The sequence below is a fragment of the Macrobrachium nipponense genome, chromosome 25 (assembly GCF_015104395.2).
Source record: "Macrobrachium nipponense isolate FS-2020 chromosome 25, ASM1510439v2, whole genome shotgun sequence".
NCBI lineage: Eukaryota > Metazoa > Arthropoda > Malacostraca > Decapoda > Palaemonidae > Macrobrachium > Macrobrachium nipponense.
This window is the reverse complement of record NC_087214.1, coordinates 47,620,328-47,645,591: the sequence shown is the minus strand read 5'-3', so window position 1 is coordinate 47,645,591 and position 25,264 is coordinate 47,620,328.

The window sequence follows — 25,264 nt, the reverse complement described above, 5'->3', positions numbered from 1 at the left end:
TATATATATATATATATATATATATATATATATATATATATATATATATATATATATATTCTATATCTATAGATATAGATATAGATATAGATAATAATATATATATATAATATATATATATATATATATATATATATATATATATATATATATATAGATGTATATATCTATAGATATATATATATATATATATATATATATATATATATATATATATATATATATAAATATATATACATATCATATATATATATATATATATATATATATATAATATATATATATATATAGATAGAGAGAGAGAGAGAGAGAGAGAGAGAGAGAGAGAGAGAGAGAGAGAGTTATATATTATGCTATATATATATTATATATATAATATATATATATATATTATATATATATATATATACTATTATTATATATAATATGATATATATCATATATATAATATATATATATAATATATATATATAATCTATATATAAACTATATAATATATAACTATATAATATATATAATATATATATATATATATATATATACTATATATATATATATATATATATTATTAGATATATATATATATATATATATATATATATATATATATATATATATACATATAATATATATAATATATAAAATTGAATATCATAATGACGTGTAAACCAAACCCAGATGCTTTATTGATATTTAGAAAACTGCTGCTCCCATGTAAACAGATCAGCAATCTGTTTTTAACTTTGTTAAGAAAAGTAAAAGAAAATATTGTTAATTTTTCCTGTGATCAAGTTTTCTTTTGCCTAAATTTTCAGTTGGCTATTCCATTAAATAGGCAAAAGTAAAGTTAGAGAAATTATGCAAGGCTTTAGGAATTCAAAGTTGGACTGAATTACGGCAAGTGAAATCTCTCTTGAGAGAGAGAGAGAGAGAGAGAGAGAGAGAGAGAGAGAGTCTTATAATTAACAGCTCAATGAATCTTACATTAGCTCTTTACCACGTCCAGCACGTCTCCGTTATCTTGCATGGATGAATAGTGTGCGCCTACTGGCGCGCGTGCGCGAGTATAAAAAACAGAAGAAAAACATTTTGCGTTTAGGCATCCGAGTCTGCAGTGGTAATGAACAGACTTTAATGAAAACTGCAACATCATGTATTCCGCTGACGCGGATTTTTTCGACATAAATTTCGGGCAGGAGAGGAATTATATTATTGACAGCGCCTCTCTGCTTTTTCTCTCTTTTTCACACAATTCTTTTACCATTTCCGTCCTGCAAGAAGGCGCCATTTAGGAATTTTCAGGTTTCTTTTCCCAGACATACTAAATATAAAATATATTGCGCAAGTTCCATAGTCTCTCTTCCCGTTGCTGGTTTACTTAATTTAAATTTTTTCTTTTCATCCCTCTCTTATTTTTACAACATTATATGATAAAACAATTCTAACTCATTAATCCCCTGTTATATTGTTTATACTTCCTAGTCAATATTCAGAGATATTCTTTTGATGCAACATATATCCGCAAAACAAAATATAGACAATATTATTCGGCAAAATTATTAGCAATTTTCAAATCTCCCTCTAATCCTTGTTTCATGACTATTGTATCATAAATGGCAGTAAAGTCACAGATGGATTTATAGCAATAGAAGAGTCACATTTATTTTCAGGTAATTCACATCCACAACAAAATGAATTTCTTTTCTCCATAATATATTTGTTTCAAACTTTTATTTTCCAGGGTTAAAAAATCACGACCTTTTAGCTCCATTCTTGTCTTTGGCTAACTTGAAAATTATATTTAGCCTATATTGCCAAAAGAACCCTTTTGTCTTTGGAAGAAGTACCATGAAAACAGTACTATATTTTGTAAAAACAATGGTGTTCTCATAATCATACGTGTCAGTACATCAACTAGCATCCAAAGAGTTTTACCACAGGCCCAGGTTTAAAGCCTTCTGTCCAAGACCTGTGCCATGTGACATTATTTCCTTCAAAATCTTACCAAACTATTGAGGCTTTTTGAAGTAATTTGAAAGCGTAGCTTATCTCTCTCTCTCTCTCATCTTTATTTGAGAGCTGCTGCTGATTCTTAGTGTCCCAAGATTCGGTCACGTTAGATCCAGCTGGTCTGTCTTAGGAACATAACGAAGAGAGTGTTAATGAAAGTGCTATGTGAACTTGCGTTGCTTGGCATATTCAGCTCGATTTTATTTTAACTCTCGGAAGAGAGTTAAAATAAATTATTGACTCTTGGGAATTGTGACCGTATGAGCAGTAGTTTCAATTACTGCCTTAATCCTTTTCAATCTCTGAGAAAGGTAAGATTTGATAATATTTTCAGTAATTATCCATAGTGTAAATATACTCTGTGATGATTATCTTATGTCGAAAACAGTACTTAATTAGTTACAGCAGCTTTTTTTGTTAAGGAACAGCTATAGAGCCTCATCCTTATAGCCATCGTCTTCTGCCTTGCAAGATTTTAGACCTTAATCTTAGAGCCCATCTGACACGTATAAATATGAGAACACTATTATTTGTTATAAAATATAGTACTGTTTTCACGGTGTCATGGATCTTTTCTTTTAGCTTTGTAGATAATTGTACTACTGAGCAGAGTACACCAAGAAGCCTCCTTACTGACAAGAGTCGAGTATGGCCATCACATTAACTATTACATAATTTGATAAAATGGATAATAATGTAGTCGGATGGACTGTCATATATCATTTATCCTACTTAACTTATTTTAATTTTGAAGAACATCATATTGACTATATCGGAAACACGTCTGGTATTGTACTCAATTTTAGATTTCCAAAAACATAACATGAGCGGACGGTATCAGACGAAGATTTTGTCTAAAAGTTTTTTTTCCTTTTTAAGTATATCATTGCTTATTGTACTGAAGAAAAGTGCACATCATTTCGTCACGTGCAATGTTTACTACCAAATAATCATAATTATTAAAACGTCAACACATTCCTCATTTTGAGTTTTCCATAAAAAGGCTTAATGGTCGTAAATTATTTCTAAGACAAAACTACCTATGATACTGATTCTTGATTTACATGAACGAATACAGAAAAATCGCTGTGATACTCAAAATGAATGAAATTTTAGTTTACTCTTTACGCTCATAGGAAAACAACGAAAATAAATGAAAGAAAGCTCACTATCAAAGAATTCGTTTTCTTTCCTGATTCATTTCTCGTTCCTGAGATCTCGCCCCGACATTCCAACCACCGGAAGTGGATCCACATTTTGGTGAATGAGCCTTCGTCCCAAATCAGCTTTTCATTTCTGTTCTGCCGGCTTTATTTTTCTGATAAGGCTCATGTTTTGCCTTGTATTGTGTGGAGTTTCTGTCTTTTTAGTTTTATATTTCATTTATGATAAAAAAAACTATATTCGGATCTTTGAATAAATGTTCAGGTTTGAATAAAGACTGCGCTGTTTCACGACAGGTATCACACAACCCTAACAAAACTAACAATTTTCGACTCCCAGTTTGCAAAGAAGTGGTTTCGTACTTGCATTCTCTCTTCAGACCAATTGACTCTCTTTCCTTGTGTTTCTCTGTCTCTCAAAGGTTCTATTTCAAGAGCATTCAGAAGGTAAACATTCACTACTGGATTTCTCATTCAGATTAGACTACAGTCGGTAGACAACGATTTTACAGAGTTTTCTTTTAAATTTCTTGTGGCATCTGTTCTTTTTCCATGCTGGGCACAGAGCAAACCATGTAATGATTAGAAATGCCCTACAGGTCCATATTCTTAAAGGACTTTCCATCAAGACAAATTATGGCATATTCTGGGAAACAGCCTTATCGTAAAAGTCTTGACCTTTTCTATTTTCTAAATGAAATACTGTTCATTCCTCAATATTGATTCTACCACTACCTACGCACCTAAAGCCACTTCCGGCCATTAGGCGTCTTTCCTCAGTGATGACTAATAATATCCAAGGCCACTTCCGGCCCTTCAGCATCTTTCCTCGGTGAGGGCTGGTGATATCCAAGACCACTTCTGGCCACTCAAAGTCTTTCCTCGGTGGGGGCTGGTGATATCCAAAGCCACTTTCTGCCATTCATCGTCTTAGAGAGTCAGTAGAGGGAGACAGAGTAGGTGGACGGCAAGACAAAGATATCCAGAAAATAAAAGATGAAGCATGAGGATCAAAAGGTGGCCCTGAAGGCAGGTAAAATGTTACAAAGTGGGTGTTTTTAGGGTCTGAAAAGGACACTGCAAATATACTGACAATCAATAACTCTCTCCAGCCTCCTTCCCTGTAACTGAAGAGGGTAATGAAAAATTTCCAATAGATGCATAATCTCCTTGATTGAAGGAAAGTGAGGAATCACACCTTTCACGTTTAATTTCCTCGGTTCAAGTAAACATCAAGTGAAAATCGTGAAAGAAATAGAATAAATAGTTAGATGTCTCAACTCAACACGATTTTGTGATAGGCTGGGATATCAGCAAGATGGAGAGTCTGGCTTTTGAAAACGAAATCTTCAGTAGAAAAGAAAATGACGTCAGGTCTATTTGAAATCCCACATCTTTAACTATCGTTTTGATTTTACTTGAATCACAGAAAATTGGAATTGCTGAAGGACGGACTATGGTTTAGACCTCGACCTTTTTTGAAGGTAGCTAGATAGGTGGGGCCTTTGTGGGACAGAGATAGTTCTCATAAACACATTTGACCTTGTCTCATTTTCAAGGTCACACCACAAGTTTTGAGGTTTTGTGGCTGCATTAGAAAGAAAGATGATTTACTCTGACTTATTTTGATAGGTCAGATATCAAATTAAAAGCAAAAATTTTATTTCTAAAGCTTTAATCTTTCTTAAATTCTGAGGAAGTTTGCTGATATGTACTGTAGGAGTTATTCGGTATTTTTCCAGATCTTTGAAAACAGAGTAATTCAGAGCTATGATAATCGAGTTCTGATGGTGAAACTTCAGCTTTTGGAGGAGAGGGTCCTCCACCCCCCTAATTTGCCCAACTCGTTATTTCCTCAATTATCCTTCATTATTATTAATTCCACCAACGAAGTTTGTTATTATAACCTGTCACAAAAAAAAGAGCTAAATAAGTCTGATGCTCCAAGTGCTAAATATTAATGTCATATCCCTGCAAAGTGAAGTATTTATTTGCCAGAACAAATCCACTAGAAATCTAGTCATCATGCTTAATGATTATTAGTGAACTTGGGCACTTGACCTTCAATGAGACTATAACGGGCGAAATAGATTGAACAGCGATGTGCATAATGAGATTTATAAAAAAAATTTGTATATTTTCTGAGATATTTTCCTTGCATGCACTAGAGCGCAAAAATAAAAATCCTTCTTCCCAATAGTCCTTGAAGTGTATGAATATCTGTTCACCGAAAGCAATTCGAGTTTGAAAGTTACCATAAAAAATCAAGAGACAAAATAGGTTCCGTGTGACATTTTTGCACTGCTATTCTTCTCCTTACATTCCATTATTTGTTTGTATGGTGTTTTGACGTTGCATGGAACCAGTGGTTATTCAGCAACGGGACCAACGGCTTTACGTGACTTCCAAACCACGTCGAGAGTGAACTTCTATCACCAGAAATACACATCTCTCACCCCTCAATGGTGGCACGCCAATACATTCCATTATTTGTTATGTCAGTTGTTTTATGACGGGTGGAGACGCTGCCTGACTCCAACCTTCCCTATTTATCCAGGCTTGGTCTATGAGGAAAAGGATATTGATGGTTACGAATAGCTATGCAAAGCTATAAAATCGGTGGCGAGTTTAATCAACAAGAGTGAAAACGCTGTGGCTATATCTTGGGCAGCAAATTATCCTTCTTATATATGTGGCAAGCCCCCTTTGAAGCAAGCTTGTCATCAATGTTTCCTCTTACTCAAGAGTGAGCTCATCCAGTTGCAATGGTCAAAAATGCCATGGATACTGCAAGAGCAACCACATAGTACTAAAATCAGACCAATTTAGGAGCGGACTCCGAGCCCATTAGCGGCGGTGCCAGGTCCTTCTGACCATTTTAACCCATACCTAGTTTGACCTATTTAATCTATGGACAGGCCAAGATAAAGAGAAAGGGACCGGCTAATAAGTTTCATTCCCTCATCAACTCTGATTTGAATGGTCAAAGTATGTAAGCCTTTAATTTGGTACTCTCCCTTTAAATGATTAACAGCTCTCCTAGGGCTGGCCCAAAGGATTAGATTTTTCTTAACGTGGCTAGGAACCAATGAACAAAATGAACCTTTATGAAAAATGACTATCATGCAAACAGAAAGAACAAATCTGAATTTTGATATGAAATAAATAGATTTTCCTCAATCGAGTGCATTTGGATTTTTTTATCTTTTTATTTTTTTTTATATTTTTTTTTTTTGTCAGACAGTTCTCTCTTCATCAATAGATCAGTTCACCATCTTTTGATTAAAAGAGAGGAATCTATACAAAGAATTTTATTGGCTCGGCTTAATAGAAAACAAATCACCAATTATATTGTTTTACAATTCATTTCATTTCATTGCATGCAATTTAGGATCTGAAGGGCCAAGCAAATAATACAATATAGGTGTACTACAGTTTACAGATTCTGCGTCAGATGACATTATATCAGTCACAAATGACTTGATAAATTCATTAATATACACATCATTTTTAATGTCTTCATTTACAATGTGTTCAACATGATTAACAGTTCTGTTCCAATTTCCAGTACTTACAGACGCAAAAGCTTCATGCAAAAGTACCTGGAAGCCTTTCATTTTGAAATCATTTTTCGAAGCAACATAATTTTTCACATGAGCCCAGATCAACTCAATTGGGTTATAGTGGCAATAATAAAGTGGTAACCGCAAAATTTGGTGTCCATTCTTAGTGGTTATATCATCATTTATTTATTTTGTATCAAATTAATTTTTCGTTGATTTTACAATTTGAAATAATCCACATTTGCTAAGGTAATCAGGGGGTTTGCGCCTTTTTTACTCAACCAATCTCGCACAAGGCTGTGTGTTCTTAACATTATTGGAGGTCTGAATCGCCATGGTGCTTAAGGAAGCCTGCTGCGCGAGAGAGTGAACATATGGAAGATTACCTCCACCCATTTTGTATTGTTTGACGTAAGGTCTCTGAACTGACCCAAGTGGAGAAGTGGCAACAAGTATGCCAGATCTCTTAAGTTTGTCATTTTTCCTCATTTTCCTAGTGAAGCGAGACAGCCTCATTAAGGAGAGTCAGCAGCACTGGAAATGGGATGGGAGTCCGCTCCTAAAATGGGTGGAGTATAGCAGCTGATCAACCACCTTCTACAGTTGCTAAGCAAATCCAATGGGAATGGCCTTTGCAGCATGGTACGCAGTTATCATATTTGGAGGGCTGCATTTAGAAATGGCAGCATTCCAAATTCCTGGTATCTCTTGAAAGACAGCGGTTGGATTGTAGCTCTTGCAGAAGCAGAAATAGCTACTCTGGCACAGCAGATTCGTTTCTCTCCGCTTCACATGTGAATAGGACATCAGGTGACAGCCTACAGTTGACATGAGATGCAAAAAACCGTCTATATGACACATGTCCAGGGCTAAGGTTTGAAAGCTGGGTGAAAAGAGTTTGAGAATTGAAGGGATGCTGATTGAAACTGAAGGACAGCAAAGTCAGTGAATCTTTGAGATTTATGAAGAGCCTTGGAAAGGCACAATTCACAAACTTCAATGAGACTCAAGACACTGAGCAGATTCTATGAGCCAGTGCAAAAGAAGAAAATTTTACCAATTCGTTGTAAGAAGCCTGTTGCAGTCCTAAACGCAAATCATAAAGGAAGACCATAATCTAATGACTGAATGGACGATACGACTTCAGCGTATTCTTCTTTTATCATGAAAATAAAAATTCCCCACCATTACTGACGCAGAATGGGTAGATGCGTCAGGACACCAAGTCACATCTGCTGCCTCTGCTAGATCAGCAGGCATCAGATACCCATGACAAAGAACCTGCCACTAATGCTTTTAAAATGGATGACATAGCACTTGTAAAAGCTCTGGGACCAAGAAAGGGGTCTACATTTGAGTCTTATATTAAAATTGTTATTATTATAATTATTATTATTAAAGACAATGGCAGAATTAATCGAATTTATCTAATAAAGGATTTTCTTAATGTTCCTGATTATTCGTTTTTCAAACTCACCGGTACTATCGAGTAATTGGCCTATATTCATATTTGAAAGTTAACTCTGGTATTTTCTTATTCTGTTTTTATAAATACTATAAGAATATATAGAATACGTTTTAATTGCCAAAATGTACGATACAATCTGGAGACTGCAACTGGATCTTAGATGGCGATCTCCGTTGGTATATTCTAGTTGGCATTTTTACTGGTGTTGAAGTCCGGTAATTTTCTAGTGTTGAAGTCGACATGTTTGGACTATTTCAATGGTCATCATCGGGACATTGCAAAGGACGTTCCGAGTGAGCACTGTGGGTAGGTCACTATATATAGAAGGGATGGGCGTGGTAAAATCTGAGGCCAATTTCTAGTTCCTTGAGCCATGCCAATATCTGCTCAATCCCGTCGTCTGGCAGATATTCGAGGACAGCATCTGCTTTCTGAGTCGATGAAGAGATCTTTGCGTGGAAAATCATCTCCGCCCTAGAAAACCATGCTTCTGGGTGGTGGGGTGTGAAGGGAAGCTGCGAAGTTCTCGTTGACATTGTTGGGGTCGTTAGCGTGGTCACTCATCTCTGAAAGTGCAGGTCAGGATACAACTGTTTTCTTAATGAAAAAATTCACACAAGTCATGAACCCTTGCGGAACGCAAAGTAGTCCCAACCTTTGACAGGTAGGAAAAAGGGATTAACTTCAGGCCTCTGTGTTTCTTCACAGAGGGAAAAATACAATGGATCAGTATCAATAAGGTGACGATAACGTTGTTGGAAATACTCGCCGAAAACATCTTGAGATTTGGTGTTCTCTCCCAACCTGGTGCTTTCTCTGAGGTGAGAGTCGATTCATCTGTGGGAAAGCCACGTGGTTGAACATCTGCTTAAACTTCTGAAGTTCCAATTGCACTACATCCTCAGGGAGGCTGTTCCACAGTCTGCATATTGTTGCTGCTGTTCAGAAAATCAGGTTGCTCTCAGTAGGAAAAGGGGATAAGGGATCAATTGTGAATGTGAAATGTCTCTGTTAGAATACATATAAAAAAAATGACAAACATGAGACCATCCATCGATGGTCCAAGTCGCAGCTGCTAACATTAGGAAACAGAAACCTACCACCATGAACCACTCTATCTGAGAGAGATAAATCTTTGGCAGGAGCAGATATCCACACCGGAGTACAGTATTCTAGTAAAGGAAGGACAAATGACCTAAAACAGGTTTACCGCCCTACAAAAAATGCCAATTTTCATGCTGCATTTGCTGAAATTTTCATTAGATGTTCCTCAAAAGTAAGATGTGAGCCAGAAGTTACACCTAGAATAGTTAAAGCTTCAGACTCATTCAGCAGAGACCTGTCCACCTGAAGGGGAGGATGGGGTAGAAAATCTGTAAGAGATCTGCTAATCAATTGTTTTTATTTTACTGAAGTTCAGCCTCATACCCCACTGATTGCACAATTCACTAATCCGTTCCGTGTCCCGATTGAGACTGAAGGCAGCCTCATATCTTATAAGTAGAGACTTTACTACACCTAAAAGTGTTGCACCATAGGCATACTGAATGGTCTTTTTCCAGGCTAACCACCATACCACTTGTACACACTAAAAACAAAAGTAGACCAAGAACTGCCCTGTGGAACTCTTGGTTTACTTAAAAATCCCATCACCAGCAACTTACTTCTGCCTACCTGTAAGGAAGTGTTGAAGTAATCCTAAAACATATATGCACCCACTCCAAGATTATACGTTTATAAATATGGGCCTTGTGATTTACAAAGTCGAAAGCAACACTAGATCTATTTAAATTACTCTGTGCTCCAAAGATGAATTCCTGTCAAAGGTACAGAAACACATACGGAGGCACATACAGAAATACAAACAAAAACACACTGTATTTGATGTTTATAAGGCAGACAGTATGAAAACACACACACACACACACACGTGCGTCAAACTCGCAGCAATTAGATCAGTGTCACGACCTGTGTAGGCCGTAGTTCAGGTTCTTTAAATTTTAATTTTTTAAAGGAGTCGTAGGCAGTATATTATTTATGTAACTCGGTGAATTGAGGGAAGACAGAACAAAAACACTGGAAAAATCTAACAACATTTATTACACTTCACTTAAATAAATTCAACCTGGTATCAGGAGTAACCTAAAGCTACTAAGACGAACTCCAACAGACTACAAAATAACCTGGAGGACTAATATACCGAGTCCTCTAAATACCCAAGGTTGACCTATAGCTAATAATCTAAACCCTAACATAGAAAAACTAAACGGATCAAAAGTATGGCTCATATATTGAGCCGGGCCCATAAAAATCAACAAACCATTATCCTATTACTAAACAGATAGGCAGAAGGAAGATAGGAGAAATGAAAAGGCAGAAAACCTTAAAATTACCTGCCTACACACAAATGTTAAAGACTAAACCCAATAACAAAATAATAAAACATAACACGATGCTGCATACAAATGCGCCTATCACATTAAACCACATGCATGAATACTTAAATACATTCTCATAAAAGAATTATGTTGAGGGTCATAATTTATAGATACATATATATATATCTCCACACTGCATTAACTACCCGTGAGGTAACATGTAACAGTACTTATCCATATATGGATTAGACGACAGAGAGGGGTTGAACGTTCATCAGCATCAGAGGGAGTATCATTAACACCAGGTAAACGGGCTGGGCGTTTCCATAACGATAATGAAAAGATCGTAACTTTACCTGGGTAATGACTCCCTACGTTCCTCCTAACGGACCCTCGGTCCACAGACGAGCAGCGTAGCAGATGTGATGACGCTCTTTGATCACGGCAATAGTACCTCCAACTGTGCCGGGATGGAACGACGGCACCGTCTTCCCGCGGGATCCTCAGGCGGGGAAAATAACGCAAAGCGAAGGTCGCAAGTGACACATACACTTGCAGGACGTAACAAGCGAGGTGGCTATCGCAGGTGACAATACCCCTGCATACGTGGGCCGTGATCCAAAGAAGTGTACAATTTACCGCGGGTGGCTCAAAGACACCAGCGAAACAATCCTCCAAAGGCACAATTCCTTATGAGGAAAAAAAAGGCGTCCACCAACGGCTGCTAAATTAGGATCCACGTCTGAGATCAAGGTAGGGTCCGAACTCCTCATCCCAGGCAGCAGTAGTCTCGTCCACGGTTCTCACTAAAACCCAAACACTCGAAGAGAAAAAAAAAATAAACAAAAGAGTTAATGGCCATTCACTAATTAACGAAGGCAGAGGGCGAAGGTTATCGCAGCACTCTTATGAAAAGGGCAGTTAGCAATTACTCCTGCCGAAGGCCGAATTTATTTATAAACAATGAAATAACTTAATTTAACATGACACCTTCCTCCCCCAAGAAAAATAATTTTAATTCACTAAATGCAAAATTTTTTTTATAATAAGCCACAAGGCTAGACAAAACATCAGAAAATGCAGGGCCACAAAAAGAAAAAAAAAAGTTAAGGGTACATTCTAAAGCTACTACAAACCACTGATAAAATATCTTAAACCAAAGCCAAAAAAAAAAAAAACATAACGAGTCTTAAACCTAGTATCTACAGTAATAAACCAATGACAAGGTAAAAACATCTTAAACCTAAACAAAAGGACAAGAACATAGCAAGTTATAAATACATCACCAAACATTTGGACAGAAATTCAATCCTATACCTGTCAACAATAAATTTTAGTAGGCATACAAAGAGGGGAAAAAAAACTAGAATTATCCACACCAACCCAGGTCCTGGAACAATTTACAAGAGCACAAGCCTTTTACCCGAGCTAAATATATACATACCTCGAGACATGGATGTAACCTCAACACATGCAACCAGGAGTACCGAGAGGATCCTAAGAAACAGAGGGAGAGGCCAAAACTTAGACACGTGAGAGAGCATCCGGGATGCAATTATCCACCCCTTTAATGTGTTTTATAATTAAATTGAACTCTTGTAGCTGAAGGGCCCAACGCAGAATCCTCTGGTTTGATCCCTTCATACGTTCAATGAATACCAATGGATTGTGGTCGGTCCAAATTTCTATGGGGAACGAAAAGTTAGTTACATGTGGTTTAAAATGTACCAATGTCCGCACCAATGCCAGAGCCTCCTTCTCAATGGTGGAGTACTTTCTTTCCGCCTCCAATAACTTATGGCTGTAGTAAGATACGGGGCGTACTTCACCATCATCACTCCTTTGAAAGAGGACTCCCCCAATTCCTACGTCACTGGCATCCACGGCTATGATGAATGGTTTCTGAAAATTGGGAGAAACCAATATTGGATTAGACACGAGTAACATCTTAAGTTTTAAAAATGCTTCTTCGCATCGAGAAGACCAAATAAATTTCTGCCCTTTTTTCAATAAATTAGTTAGAGGCTGTGCAAGGTCAGAGAAGTTTTGGACAAACCTACGGTAATATCCCAACATACCCAGCACTTTACGAACCTCTCTGACATTACACGGTCTCTTCAAAGCAACTATGGCCTCGAGATTGGCCTGCTTAGGAGCCACTTTACCCAAGCCAATCTCGTGACCCAAATAACTAACTTTAGCTTTCCCAAAGTCACATTTACCCAGATTCACAACAAGACCGGTGGCCCTAAGTGCCTCAAAAACTTTTCTTAATCTTACCAGGTGGGTCCGCCAATCGTTGCTGTGTATCACCAAGTCATCTATATAGATTTCTGTACCTTCCAGGCCACAAATCACCCTGTTCATCAGACACTGGAAAGTACAGGCAGCGTTTTTCATCCCAAAGGGCATTACTTTGCACTTGTAAAGCCCTGAGGGTGTCACAAATGCTGAAATTTCACGGGCACGGCCAGACCTGCCAATACCCCTTTAACTGATCCAATTTTGTAATGAACCTAGCAGGACCTATCAGGTCCAGACAATCGTCAATACGGGGAAGAGGAAAGGAATCATTTTTAGTAACAGAGTTTACCCTCCTATAGTCAACACACATACGATATTTACCATCAGGCTTCTTCACCAAGACTATAGGAGAACTCCATGGGCTTACTGATGGTTGTATGAGATTGTGCTCCAGCATGTATTTAATTTCATCTTCCACAATGGCACACTTCTCTGGACTGAGGCGATACGGGCTTTGTTTAACCGGAGAAGCGTCCCCAACATCCACATCATGCTGGAGCAACCTCGTCCTTCCTGGAGAGTCCTGAAACAAGTCAGAAAATTCCATAATTAAGCTTAATATATCTTGTTTCTGAGGTGCCTCCAGATGTTCTAACCCTTCTTTTAAAACACCTAAATTTTGTAAGTTATTACCTAGAGCATCTGAAGGCACCTGGTCCAAAACATCTTCCAAGTTTTTCTCCACAGGTTCAACCACACTCATAACTGGCTCAAAAACAATGGCCAAAGGATCCCGTCTATCAGAAGAGTAAGACTTCAACCTGTTTATGTGGAAAATTTTACATTTACGTCGAGTTCCAGGGGCTTCAACTTCATAATTGACCTCAGACAACTTTCTCAACACCTTCCAGGGGCCCTTGTACCTGGGTTCAAGGAAGTTGCTGGGTCTGTACATTAAACTAATACTAAGCCTGACTCAAATGATCGTACCTTACACTTCTGGTCAAATTTGGATTTCATCGTAGCTTGGGAAGCAGACAAATTATCTTTGGCATACTTCCAAGCTACGGCTAACTTGGACTTAAGTTCACTAACAACTTCTCCCACCGTACGCTCTCCTCTCTGATTTGCTTCGAGCAATTCATGGAAGATTTCCAAAGGTCCTCGAACCTTGTGCCCAAATATCAATTCAAAGGGAGCAACGCCGGTAGAAGAATTGGGAAAATTCCTTATGGCAAAGAGAGCAAAGGGAAGCCCCTTATCCCAATCCTCTCCTTGCTCATAACAATATTTTTTTAATGTATACTTAAGGGTCTGGTGAAATCTTTCCACCACCCCCTGACTCTCAGGATGGTAGGGTACACTGGTAATGTGCTGAATGGCCAGTTCAGCACACTTACTCTTAAATACCCTACTTGTAAAATTCGAGCCGCAATCTGACTGAATTTTACAAGGCAGTCCATATCTGGAGAAAAATTCCACTAATTTGTCAAAGACAGCTTTTGAGGTTATTTTCCTCATTGGAAAGGCCTCAGGAAAACGTGATGCTCTATCCATTATGGTCAGGAGATGCGTAAACCCTGACTTCGTCCTAGGCAGAGGTCCTACCACATCAATTACCAATTCTGCAAAAGGTTTTCCAATTGAAGGAATTGGGTTAAGAGGAGCCTTGGGAATAGGTTGATTGGCCTTACCCATCACCTGACACACTTCACAAGTTCTTACAAATTTCTTCACCGAAGACTTCATTCATTTACTTAACCTACAAAAAGTTTTACTTAAGCCTAAGTGGCCGGAAAAGGAGCCCTCATGTGCAAGGCTTAACACAGCCTCCCTAAACTTGGTAGGTACGACAATTTGTTTCAAACAAGAAGTCACATTTAGTTGATGAGTTGGGGGACGACTGACCCTATACAACAATCCTTTCAAAACACCAAACCTGGGCCTGGTCAAATCGTCCATATAACCTAACTCGAATGAAAATTAATCTTTTTGGGCCTGTACGAAAGAGAGACGGTCACAATCAGGTTTCAATAATTTAAATATTCCAAAACTAGAACTACTGCTACTACTACTACCTTCTACTAGCCCGGGCTTCTCTACCTCTACTTCTAAACTACTTAAATTTAGGTCATCATCATTATCAGCTTCCACTGCACGCTTAGCAGAGGCTCGAGTAGTTATTGCCACAGGGCAAGCCGAGACTGAAAAAATAGGAAATAATTCCTGCTCCTCTGCACTCAACATATCATTTCCAAGAATTCCGTCTATTCCTGGTATCGGCAGGTTCTCAACTACCGCCAGCTCGGTAACCTTGTGATACCCTGGGAAGGACAGCTCCACCCTTACTAAAGGAGCAGAAACCACCGTATCGGGAAATCCCCCCAAGACCACATATTCTCCAGTATAAGGAACTAAGTTAGATAAAGACCCTGCCAACACCAAAGATCTAGCGGATCCTGTGTCCCTCAAGAATTTAACATCAAGTGTAGAGGTCTCAAATTTCAATTTTCCCGGGTAGACATATTTGTTAAATGGTCATAAATTACCAGTGGAATCTAACAATACAGATTTTACCTTACCTAGATCTGGTTCACTACTAACCTGGGGATCAACAGTTTTGTCATTCTTACCCTCTGAAATAGAATTATTGGAAATTAGTGAGATTGGCATAGGCTGATTGACATTATTTTGATTCTTTTGGAGGTAACGGCTCCTGGCTCTACATTCAGCTTGTCGATGACCTGGCTTATTACACCAAAAACAATTACCTCTAATTTGATTGGTTTTACCCTTATTGCCACGGTTAGAAAAAACCAGTGTGTGTCCACAACTCGAGTCCTTTCTGGGGCCACTACCAGCATGATGGCTCATGCTACTATTTGGGGTACTAAATTGGTTTTTAAAGGGGTTATTTGACTTAGCTGACAAACTACTACTATTATTAGGAGATGAGGACGAGAAGTTACCTGACCCAGCCCGATGGGTCAGGACAAACTCATCAGCTACCTGAGCCGCCTTGGATAAAGTTAAAATTTTAGTGTCCTCCAGGTGAACCCTCAATTCTTTGCCACACACCTTCTTAAACTCCTCCAGTACCATCAGTTCCCTCAAGGAAGAGAAAGAAGCAACTTGACGACTTTTCAGCCAGTTGTCAAACTGCTCCTCCTTGAGACGAGCATACTCAACATAAGACATAGAATTGGGCTTGCCAGTGGTTCGGAATCTCTGACGATAGGCCTCAAGGACCAAATCATAGGCCCTGAGAACCAAAGCCTTTACTTTGTCATAATCTCTGGCAAGACCCTCTTCCAATGCATTATACACCCGGAGTGCCTTGCCCCTCAATCTACACTGTATGAGTACCGTCCACATTTCTGTGGGCAACTCTCTCAAAAGCTTTAAAAAATTCTGGTACGCTCCCCTCATCAAAAATTGGAACTAACTTTAGAGCAGCCGAAATATTAAATTTGTCTGATGATGAGCTATAGGGAGAACTAAAATGATTAGGGGACCCTTGCACCTTGGCCAACTCAAGCTTAAGCTTGACCAACTCAATCTCATGTTTCTGGACCCTCTCGTCCTCCTCAAACTGCAGTTTCAATAACTCAATCCTCTTACAAATTATATTGAATTCCTCCTGCCCCTGGGCCAATACAGGAGTGGAAGGTGCTACATAGTTGGGTACAGCCTCTTCAGCTAAAAAGGGATTAGTTGATATATTAACGTTTGTAAGAGTCCTGGCCGGAGTAGGAAAATTGGCTGGACCTTCATACATAACCTTTACTGCAGGGGGATCAACAAACAGGGACAAACCGGGGTTTACGCTTACATCATCGACTATGGACCCCTCTTGGTCTGACTCAAGATCAGTGCCACTCTCAAAATCACTGGCTAGGCCTCTAGCTACCTCATTGCCCTCAGCCAAACCTAGGGACACTTTTTCCTTAACCAGTTTTAACAAATTGGCCCGAGTGTCAGAGGACTTATGAGGGATCTCCAACCACCGGGCACACCGTACCAAATAAGCCCTTGTCAAAACTCCTAAATATTTTAAACAGTCAGCCGAACCCAAGAATTCTGACGGGTCAAAAGTAAAGTCCTCAATTTTAATGAAAATTATATCCTAAGGGGAAGGAAAGCAACTAGACCCAAAAATCAAATATCAACAATAAATACTGTCACACCCCTCCAGAGCTGAACTGCTTCCTCAAACACCGAGTACACCTGCGTACGATCCTGTCACGGTCGCCACTTGTCACGACCCGTGTAGGTCGTAGTTCAGGTTCTTTAAATTTTAATTTTTTAAAGGAGTCGTAGGCAGTATATTATTTATGTAACTCGGTGAATTGAGGGAAGACAGAACAAAAACACTGGAAAAATCTAACAACATTTATTACACTTCACTTAAATAAATTCAACCTGGTATCAGGAGTAACCTAAAGCTACTAAGACGAACTCCAACAGACTACAAAATAACCTGGAGGACTAATATACCGAGTCCTCTAAATACCCAAGGTTGACCTATAGCTAATAATCTAAACCCTCACATAGAAAAACTAAACGGATCAAAAGTATGGCTCATATATTAAGCCGGGCCCATAAAAATCAACAAACCATTATCCTATTACTAAACAGAAAGGCAGAAGGAAGATAGGAGAAATGAAAAGGCAGAAAACCTTAAAATTACCTGCCTACACACAAATGTTAAAGACTAAACCCAATAACAAAATAATAAAACATAACACGATGCTGCATACAAATGTGCCTATCACATTAAACCACATGCATGAATACTTAAATACATTCTCATAAAAGAATTATGTTGAGGGTCATAATTTATAGATACATATATATATATCTCCACACTGCATTAACTACCCGTGAGATAACTTGTAACAGTACTTATCCATATATGGATTAGACGACAGAGAGGGGTTGAACGTTCATCAGCATCAGAGGGAGTATCATTAACACCAGGTAAACGGGCTGGGCGTTTCCATAACGATAATGAAAAAGAAAAGATTGTAACTTTACCTGGGTAATGACTCCCTACATTCCTCCTAATGGACCCTCGGTCCACAGACGAGCAGCGAAGCAGATGTGATGACGCTCTTTGATCACGGCAATAGTACCTCCAACAGTGCTGGGATGGAATGACGGTACCGTCTTCCTGCGGGATCCTCAGGCGGGGAAAATAACGCAAAGCGAAGGTCGCAAGTGACACATACACTTGCAGGACGTAACAAGCTAGGTGGCTATCGCAGGTGACAATACCCCTGCATACGTGGGCCGTGATCCAATGAAGTGTACAATTTACCGCAGGTGGCTCAAAGACACCAGCGAAACAATCCTCCAAAGGCACAATTCTTATGAGGAAAAAAAAGGCGTCCACCAACGGCTGCTAAATTAGGATCCACGTCTGAGATCAAGGTAGGGTCCGAACTCCTCATCCCAGGCAGCAGTAGTCTCGTCCACGGTTCTCACTAAAACCCAAACACTCGAAGAGAAAAAAAAATAAACAAAAGAGTTAATGGCCATTCACTAATTAACGAAGGCAGAGGGGCGAAGGTTATCGCAGCACTCTTATGAAAAGGGCAGTTAGCAATTACTCCTGCCGAAGGCCGAATTTATTTATAAACAATGAAATAACTTAATTTAACATGACAATCAGCTTCCTCAGGAATGCCCAGAACAAAACTGAACTATTTGCATATTTGGCAGACAATCATTCCATCTCAAGCAGATGATACAACTTGCGTTATTGTTACCAAAAGGGATGCTGCACTTTATAGCAAAGCTGAACAGAACACAGCTGAAGCAGATATTAAGTCTTTTTGCATGTTGTCGTTTTAGTAGTTTTAGTAGTATCTAGCGTGGAAAGAATTGGTTTGGACATCGTCTTGACGCTGAAGAGGCTAGTAAGATCGAGAACTGTGTTGAGACTCTGCCATCGAGGCTGACTGACGAACCCCTGGCTTGGTTCGTGACTGCTGAAGAATAGTTTCTTACCCTCTGGTGATCACGTGCCAGGGACCCACGTTCCTTGGCAGACGACCTGTTACTGACTACGCCCGTCATTCTTCCATATAAGGTAACTGATCTTGAACATTTGTTCTATCGGATCTTCACCCCGGTTCCTAGCACTCATTCTTATTTTCAGCTGTATTGTCTCACTCCATCCCCGTTCCTAGATTCCCGTCTCCCTATGAGACTAGCGAGTATTTTGTGTGATATGACTGTAACGTTGATAGAATTTCCCTACTCTAAAACAACGCTTAAGTTTAAAATAGTTTCATGCAATATCGAACAATTCACTGGAAAAGTGTTGGAAAATTTTAAAAACTATTCTGCTTACTTCTTTGCTTACCTCCTTTGTAAATTCAGTGGAATAAAAGGTATATGTACACAATGTTATAAATACATACAGACATATATATAATATATATAATATATATATATATAAATATATATATATCTAATAGATATATAAATATAAATATCTATATATCTATATATATATATATAGGGGATATATATATCTATATATATATATTATATATATATATAGATATATATAATAGATATATTCTATATATAATATAGATATATATAATTATATATATATATATATTATGATATATATAGATATATATGATGATAGGATATAATATATAATATATATATATATATATAGAATATAATATATATATATATATATATATATATATATATATATATAGATATATGATATATCTATATATATATATATATATGCGTATACCTTTTATTCCATTTTATTTTCAAAGAAGGCAAACAATGAAATAAGAAGGATAGTTTTAAAAGTTTTCCAAACATATTCAAATAAATTCACCTCTTTATCTGGTATATCTATGAACAAGAATAAGTACTATAAACTAATTCATTTCCACGTTCACTCAAGTATCCTTCTCCCAGAACACTCGTCAATTTCCAGCCATCATGAATAGTTGATATTCCCTATTGCTCTTGACCCCTCCCAAATTTCAGCTCTAATTAAAAGGAATAAAATCAGAACTTCATGCTGCTGACGAAGTTATTATCGAGGGAGCCAAGTAATTTGACTACGAACATTTTGTCGACAGAATTTAACTTATTCATAATTCTCGTCAGTGGAGATTTTGCGTGCTTGCATAATCTGTCGGCATGATCCAGATCATTTCTTCTGATTGCACTGCACATAACTTTGTCTCAGTAAGTCTCAGAGGGGTTTTCTGGTGAAATCGGATAACGGTCATTAGCTTCGGAATTTATGACTTCTGATGCCATATCAACGTAACTGGATGTCGTATTCTTGCATTTCATCATTCTATTTTGTTTTTATAAAGATTCTTGTGGCGAACATGCGACGTTCGTGAATATAAGCTAATGACATGTAATTCATTCCCACAAATGGTGGCCAGTCTTTGTTTGTATTTCGTTGAGTAAGCACAGCCCACATGCAACAGAGCATAATTAAACGTCACATTTTACATCAACTGCAAAATCAATGACGTTCATTAATAGGGGGTGCGTGTTGGGAGGGGCGGGGGGGGGGGGGGGGGGGTTGCATGTGAGAGAGATGTTAGAAACACGACAAAATATGAGCACAAACACTGCTTAACGGATCTGCATTAAACCTGTTTGATCTGAATTCAGAAAGCCATCTGCGCCGAATTCTTGATCTAATAATGAAACTATTATGTTAGACATCGTAAGAAATTACGCCATCTCATACAAATCTCTAATTACAGATGCTGGAAAATACCACTGAAAATAAAAATGACCATAAGATTCCCTGAAGCAATCGGGTAGTTTCAGAGAATTGAATATATGTAAATTTATAAAGAAAATATATACGTATGTCTTATAATAGTTCAGATGTCTTTGAGTATGTCAAGTTACACCCCAGAGCATCCCCTGAGAAGAAGACTTGCTTCGTTCATTTCCTGCCCGATTTCTGGGCTTTCAGTGAAAAGCTTTTCCGAAACACAATGTTGGGTATTGCAACTCCTCTATAGATCTGCTCTGTGTGATCTGATGATTGTGTGTATAGTATTTCAGCCTACAAGAGAAGAGGTTATGCATATATTGACGAAAGAGGCGCAACATTGTCGATAAATACACTAAACAGTCTTCACATTTAAAGATCGAATTTCCCCTTCAATGTTGTCTGGTGTAAAGTCCACCATGCGTCTTTGTAAGGGACGATTATCACAAGGGAGACGTCATAGAAGAGACTGTCGTCTGTCCAATCGAGAGAATTCTGATATACGATACCACAGCATTAAATGTAAACCTCCATTAGTTATTACGCCTTGAAAGTCATTGGACAGACAAAACCTCAACAAGAGCTTCTTATCTTTGAAAGATGGAATATATACAACGCGTTGCATCACTAAACTACCAAACTGCCGCTCTTCCATTTTTTTATCTTAATCTCTTGTCTCTGAATGCCACATTTTTAGCGCAATTTTAGGTTTTTTTAGGTTTGAATTCAAGTATCCATCTGTCCTTTTAAGCAGCTTAGGTTTTTGTGAATATTAATATCTCAAAAGCTCTTTGATGTTAAGAATTTTGTGGTGCATTCCTCACGTGTCTGGATTTAAATACGACTTACTTATATGATGTGAAATTTGTGGTTTTTGATTGTTGTCAATGTTTTAGGTTTGTGCTTTATCTAAAGATTTCTTTCTTTTATCGTAATAATAGTTCATATGATTTTATCTCACAAATTTGCTGTATTTTTTAAATTCTTGACATTCCCTGACGCTGCCATGAAGTTATCACAAAAAGTTGGAATCAAGCACTATTTCGTTGCGTTGAGCCCCATTTGGCCTATTCTTCCTACATTGTTCGCCTTTCTGAAACAGGCTTATTCTAGAGGGCCTTTATCTGGCCATTTTCAAATATCCATCTACTAGAATTCGCAACTTTATTATTTATATACCTTCTCCTCACAGCCAATTTTCCCCGAACCAACACAAGTATGGTATTACTTGACTTTCCAGCAGTCTAACACACAAGCTTTAGTTCTCGCTATCTTATGAGAAGATTGTCGCTTTTCAACTCACAGGGAAGGCTTTGTAAGTTGGTTTTATTGAAATAAATGAGCACAGATATATTACAGCTCATGTTTTTACTCAATAACAATGCATGATTATAGAGTGAAACTTAACTATTACTCCAATATCATGTTGAGCAAAATAAGTTATAACTCATAAATAAAATATTAATTTCATAAGAGGTAATTCGACTCACATTTTGGATCATTATGCTAATTAGCATAAAACTTTGAGATTAATTATGATGGGACTTTTGTATAATTCATGGGAGATTTCACGTCCCAATGAATCATTTAGCGGTTAAAACTGAATATTTTATGATTTGCAGAGTTGTTATGGAAAAGGAATATCATCATTAAATTCTGCTCTACCTAATTTTACTAACTACTGTCATTACCATAAAAACCTTTACTGTGCAATCAACGCAATTAAAGTGTCAAGCTTTTCATTATTTGATGTTTTTCATTATAAGACTAATTATTATTTGTTTTTACATTTGCCAACAGTTTATGTTTTTATGTCAAAAGATGGTATACCGGGTTCACAATAATTATCAGAGAATATTATGCTAAAAAAATTGATTTAAATATATCCTGCTGAGATTCCACCTCATACATACATACATACATGTATAATTTGTGTGTGTTTTCACATATGTATGTGTTGACTGCACTTAGATATAGGGTGCAACAGACTTTGTCGTCATCAGACTGGAATGTGCAACAGAAGAGTCGTGAGTGTTGTGGAAAAGCTTCAAGATATCAGGGAATACTCTGGTTGGTTGAACGCCACAAGCCTACGAAGTAAAACACTGTCAGGCCTCAGAGGCGATAGCGCGAGTGCGCAAGTTGACCTAACTGCTGATCGAGATCATGACATCGTGACGTCAAAAAAATGTGACACGTGTATCTGTTCATGCACCAAACAGGGTATGTTCGTGGAATCTTCTAAAACAATTTAATGCGTTCGTATGTGCGAACACTTAGGCTCCTTAGAAAGTACTATAATGAGACCACAGGCGAAAGGCGGCTATTCTAGAAAGAAACTGTTCACGTATTAAGCGAAGGAGGTCTGGAGGAAAGCGCAGAATGTCCATCAAGAAAGGTAACAGTGATAAAGAGACCTTGTTAAATAATTGAACATTTTACAGATGCCCTGAGAGAAGCTGAAGTGCAGTGGAAAATTATTTTATTTTCTCCCATGTCAGAACAAAGTTTTTCTAATTCCACTGTATGTGTATCCATTTTTATTTTATTTCTGATAATTGTGGTTTTTCTACCCAGATAGCTTCGATTGTCACCTAATAAATTGAATTATCTGAGTGACACTTTTATCTCTTAGTTTTAGGAAAATAAAAATAGTGATTGAACTGATGGGTGTTTATAAAGGTAGTGTGTGACATTTTAATCGAGGTGATCATTATTGGGAATGACTGCATTTCATGTTTTTGGATTTTCATTTTTTTTCCTTTTTTTATGTTAGTTTTTCGGGGGGAAATAAGGACTATATTTTTGTATCCCAGAGTTTGGCTTTAACATAGATCTAATAACCTGATTGAGCTACAAAGGACGCTTGAGGCAGGCCATGTTACGAGATGGTGTTTTTCTTTCCTTTATTAGACAATGTCAATTAGATCTTGTAACATAAGCATTGCTAAGTCATATATTCCACCCTGCATTTGACCAAATAACTATCAGGTAGACAATTTCCCTCTTTCAGACCTGTTGGCATCTGATAACACAAAGGAAAATAAAACGAGTAGGGATCTATCGATATCTCATCATAATAGAGCATCTCTCCAGACAGGCCTTCAGCTTTTCAAGATTTGTTGAAAACGTTGGGATTTTGATATTAGATTTTCCACATTAGCTTCTCGACAGATTTTGTTTTCAGAATTTCATAATCCCCCTTTCAGTTGTCGTCTGACTTTGTCATTGCAGTTTAGGAGACAAATAACTTGTTTTAATATACAACTCTTCATACATATGGAGGCCTTTTAACTTTCTCTATTCCAAAATAGACACAAAAATTTCTTAATCCGCAATATTTATCATTACAATCCTTATTAAAACACAATTACAATACAAAATAAGCTTAAGTCATTCGATTTTACTTTCACAAATATAGCTTACTACTTTCTCCCATCAAAATAATAAGTATTACTGCGAGAAAAAATTCTTCCTAATATGTTTTTAAACCGTATCTTAACATCTGCTTCCTAGTTCCAAAGACAAATGTCCATAAGAACTAAATTATAGTTTAATTCAATATCTGAGTATAAATCAAAGAAGAGAAGGCTGATATATAAAGATTCCTGGGGATTAGCTCTCCCTTCTTAAAACAAGCATCAAGTCCATTATAACCATATAGAAACACCGATGCATCATATCTAAAGTAAATGCGCAGTGCTATAAAAGGAAAAAAGATAAACATCAATCAGAGAGTAAAATTTTGCAGCTGGAACGATTAAAAGGATAAAAAAAACCATCAATAAAATGACGAAAAAAAGACTCTTACACGTTAGACCTAAATCTCGTTACCTCCCTCAGACTAATTATGATATGATAATATTAAAGGTTGGAGCGCAAAGGAGCAGATCACATAATCTAAATAAACATAGAACGGTGAAACCAGGCCCCACTTTCAACACATACTCTTGGGAGATCCTAACTAATGAATTATGAATACGTCATGAATATATGTCAATATTAGCCAAGTAAGCTAATAAAAAGAATAAAGCACCATTCATCTCTTAAATTAAATAATCACCATATTTATATTATATATACATGTATATCTATGTAAATGTATATGCATATATATGTATATGCGTGTTTATATTATATATATATATATATTCTCTCTCTCTCTCTCTCTCCTCTCTCTCTCTCTCTCTCTCTCTCCTCTCAGGGAGTAAAGCATCTGTCACTGAAGTCCCTGACAGTTATCATCAGTGGTTCGAATCGATCAGGTGAATATCACTTATTTCTTATCAGTTATAACTCCTCTTTTGGTATTATTTCCGAGATAGAGCGAATTGGATATTAAATGACAGTTGTAGCCTAATGCTTATGATAAAAACTCACTCTCTCTCTCTCTCTCTCTCTCTCTCTCTCTCTCTCTCTCTCTCTCTATCTCTCTATATATCTATATATATATATATATATATGATATATATATATATATATATACATATATATATATATATATATATATATATATAGTATATATATATATATATATAAATATATAACTAAATATATATATATATATATATATATATATAGTATATATATATATATATATATATATATGTAATAAATACATTATTTAATATTACAGTATCTGTAAATAA